The following is a 4,119-nucleotide window of genomic DNA, read 5'->3' as shown; positions in this document are numbered from 1 at the left end:
GTGGTGCAAGGGAATGTACATCAACTGTCAGGGTCTGCTCAGAGGACAGAGGAGACGGCTGGATGTTGTATTTGTGTGTGAGCTGTTAAAAGCTCCAGAGCAGAGTTTTTCCTTTATTTATTCAAACATCTCAAGGAACATTAGGTTGCTGGACTGGGAGGGGAGAGGAGGAGTTTGCTCCTCCTTTCTTCCGAAGTTTCAGCATCTCACAGTGCTCTTGATCACTCCTGTTTGGTGAATGATCCCGTGGTAAATGTGGAAATGCAGCGTGGAGAACCCCAGGGCTGTGTTTGTAATGAAGAGCCATCTCCAGGCTACACCAAGCGAGGTTATTTGTGTCCTGGTACAGCCTTTGTTTGCAAACAAAGGCCTCTCTAGGTAACCACACAACAGAGCACAAGTGCCTATTTATTTGCATCTGCCTCTGCTCACAAGAGTGAAGGAAGGGAACCCATCTGTTTGGGTAAGGGAGGAAAAAAAAATAACAGCAGAGGGAAGTTGGTTACATTTGTAATACAGGCAGCCTGGAGAAAGAAGCCCATGATTGTAGAGATGTAGATAAATCTAGTGATTACTCTTTGCTCAAAGTTCAAGCCAAGTCATCTAACCAGGAGCCTGACAAGAAAAATAGAGACAAATACATCATTCCTTCCTTACTGCCCTAATTTCTTGCTCAAAGACAAAACCCAAACCTCTTTGGCTGAGTTACAGTCCAGTAACTGCAGCCTTTCGCTGACCCTGTGTCCATCCCACGACCTTTTCTGCACTGACTCATCACAGCATCTGCTGCTGTCACCTCCCCAGTGTCCTGGGGACCAAAAAAAAGGATCTGTTCAAAGGCTAGATTTTAAAATGCCAGTCCTGGGCTCCCTGAAGATGATCCAGCCCATGAAGAGAAAGCTGACAAAGGTTTGTCACAGTCTTGCCTTTGCTTGTTATAGTCAGTTGGAGAGTTTTACAGATCTGTTCTGAAGGTTGCTGGAGGCTGGTTGTTTTGTTTTAAAGTCAGGGCAGTAGCAGACGGGCATCCACTATTAAAAGGAGGAATTTAAAAAGTCATTTGGGCTTTAAAGCCAGCTGACTGCTTTTGATAGGCTGAAGGATTTTTTATGTCTGGATATTCCTGACCTGCAAGGTGAGGGGATGTGTTGTCATGGAAGAGGATTTGAGCAGCTCCAGCAGACAGAGAGGATCCTCCACCTTCTTTAACAAGGGTTCTATGCTGACTTGTGAGAGCCTTTAATCAGACTTCAGGTACGCTGGCATGGCCACATCCAGCCATCCCTTGAGCTTTGTTTCCAAAGAAAAGTTCCAAAATCAGACCTTTCTATACCAGCTCCAGCCTTTCTTCATTTCCCTCCTCCCTAAATCCTATGAGGAGGAAAAAAAATTACATTTAGTGCTGCATATGCCTTTACATTTGCTTTTTATAAGGGCTTGGCATGAAGGCACATTTAACCCTAAGAACATCCCATTGGAAGGATAAGGTGCTGTTATCTCAGGCTGCTCCCTTAGTCTCCTCTGAATAGTTTTGCTTAGCTTGAGAGAACATTTCTCAGCAATTACATAGAAATTATCTAGTTTGGTGCACTTCTGACACATTTTACAAAAATACTTGATGTGCTGCAAAAGGAGTGACTCAAATGAGGAAGAAAAATGTTTCTCAGCCAGAAAAGTCATGGAAGTGAAGAGCTCACAAGGGTTCAGCTGGTGACCCCTCAGCCCAAACTGTCCACAGCATCAGCAGGGTTTATATTTGGATGATGTTCTCCCCAGACTGAGTCATATTTCCTGCCTTGAGTTGCTCCAAAAGGCTGGTGTTTCAGGCAGGGTCCACATTTCAGTCTGAGTCACACAATAGGCAGGAGTGGCCCTTTCTGCTGCTTTTGGGTGGACTTGGATTACCCAGCACATGTGAAAATTAGACCCAAGCTGAGTAAACAAATATTGATCTACTCAACCTCAGGTCACAGCTGAGAAGAGTGTTATGAAGGAGTATATTGAAGGGGCTGGATAACATCAGAGGGTATAAATGCAGGATGAAATTCAACCCTTCTCCGGGGAGTTTGCAACCTTAGAGCAATCAATAGGAGCATCTGAAAACGCTGGTCTCATTTGGATTACAAAAACCCCATGTCTCTGAGTGGTTCCTCCTTTAGCAGCTGAGTGTAAAAAAATAATTAATGAACAGTCCAGAGCTGCTGAAAAGAGGAGGGGGAGTGATGCTGAAATAGCTGTGTGTCGGGGGCACGTGGAGCTATAAGTGGATTGGGATGGGAGCAGAGGCACGGCCTGTTTGAGGGAAAAGCAGAGCAGTGGGATAGACTCGCTTGAGATGATTAATGCTGACCCACACCCCATCATCATTCAGGGTATGAGCGCTCCTTTCAGACGGAGACTTGTGCTGCCGAACGCGCTACGTGGTAATTTTCCAGGTACTTGGCCATTTGACTTGAGGGTTTTTTAAAACATGCTGGATGAGATGTGATGTCTTGTGAGCACTGGAGGGGAGGCAGCAGAGCGAATTTTTCCCACTGTGGTGAATTAAGTAGGACGTGCTGCCTCCCCAAGCAGAGTCCCTGACCTTCCTTGTGTCTCTGTAGGGTCACAGTTTATTTGCTAACACCTTACAGAAAAGCCAGAGCCAGCTGGTCTTTCCTCAATGGTCTGAGCTTTCCTCCAAAATCCACACTGTGATTTTGGAGAAAAATTCAGACTATTGAGGTTGGTGTATTCAGACCAATAAGGCTGACTCATTGCAGGCCTGATCCCTGACCAGCAAAGTCTCTGGGATTACCAAGAAAATTATTTTCCACTTAAAAGATGGTTTGGGTCAGAGGGGACCTTGAAGATCATCCAGCAAACTGTCTAGTCAGATGGGTTTTCCCTGTTTTCTTCCCAGCAGGATACAAGGACAGGAGCAACCATCCATCAAAGCACATTGTCACCAGCGTGGCAGACAGCAAGCCCCAGGTGTGGAGGGGACAAGCTCTCACAAGTTCACATTTTTGGTCCTGGTTCCTGTTTCACGTGGCAGCAGGTTGGCCTCGACCCGGTGCCTGCCCCAACAGAGCAGGACACGGCAGCTTGAAAGGGACTGTTGGGAGAAGAACAGCTGAGAGCCACAACGATCCCAGCGTGTGTATAAATAGAGACGGAGCTGTTATCCTGATGAAATGAGACCAGATGTTTCTCCCAAATCCCTCCTCTCTGCTAGTGAAAATTATAGTTTAGTTACAGCAGGGCAAAGCAGGCAGCAAAATATTTTCAACCAGCTAATGTTGGGAAGTCAAAGGGGCAAAATGCCTTCAGTGGGGTAGGCATACCATGCCCTGTGATGCTGCAGGCATGGATTGGGCATAGTCAGAGTGGGAACCAGAGGAGTCCCTTGCTGCCTTTGTTCTATTTTTCTGCTTCCTATCCCAGTATTAATGGGCTGAGTTTTAAAGCCCATGCTGCGGCCGCTTTTGTGAGGTAGAAATTCAGTGTCAGCACATGTATCCTGGAGGCAGTTGGCATGAGATGAAGGAGGGACGGCAGCAGCAGTTAAAACTGGGCCTTGGCTCTTTAATATTTAACTTTCCCCAGTGCTGGGTCTTTTTTTTAATCAGTTTGTGCATTATCTGCCATCCCGTTCAAAGAGGGTTTTAGCAGAGAGATTTCAGTGCTTAATCCCAGGGGCAGGGAAAGCGGAAGAGTCTCTCTGAAGGTTCCAGGGCTCAATCTGGCCTCAATTACACCAGCCTAAATCAGCAAAGAGAAGCCACCATGGACTTCGCTGTGACCACATCGGGCTGCAGGTAACAAAATTGGGGGTCAGTCCTGTATCTCTCCAGGAGACACCTCTGGTCCCTGAGGCTCCATCTGTAAGGGAGTTCCCAGGAGGATCTAAACATCGTCAGACTGTCTCAGAATAAATATCCACTTTGGGCAACAACTTGCGGCCTGGCTGTGGCCAGCTGCAGATGCTTAGGAAGGGATATCGGAAGAGGAAGAGTATAAAGTGATCCTTCCTCCGGCATTTCCTCCTGGCTCCTGGTAATCAGCAGTTGAGGGACTTCCTAAGCCGGAGGTTGCATGAATTTGTGTAATCCCTTTTGTTTTGTTTTTTTTTTTTTC

The 4,119-nt window shown here is 46.6% G+C and overlaps 1 long non-coding RNA gene across 1 annotated transcript; it reads left to right on the top strand.

Annotated features, from left to right (window-relative positions):
* The first annotated feature begins 755 nt into the window (after positions 1 to 755).
* Positions 756 to 3,180, top strand: LOC128811485 (uncharacterized). The gene is made up of 3 exons (XR_008438358.1): positions 756 to 909; positions 2,372 to 2,435; positions 2,903 to 3,180. It is a non-coding gene; the product is annotated as an uncharacterized LOC128811485 (long non-coding RNA).
* The last annotated feature ends 939 nt before the right edge of the window (positions 3,181 to 4,119 follow it).

Source organism: Vidua macroura, chromosome 9, assembly GCF_024509145.1.
Source record: "Vidua macroura isolate BioBank_ID:100142 chromosome 9, ASM2450914v1, whole genome shotgun sequence".
NCBI lineage: Eukaryota > Metazoa > Chordata > Aves > Passeriformes > Viduidae > Vidua > Vidua macroura.
This window is presented reverse-complemented; position numbering and strand designations above follow the sequence as displayed.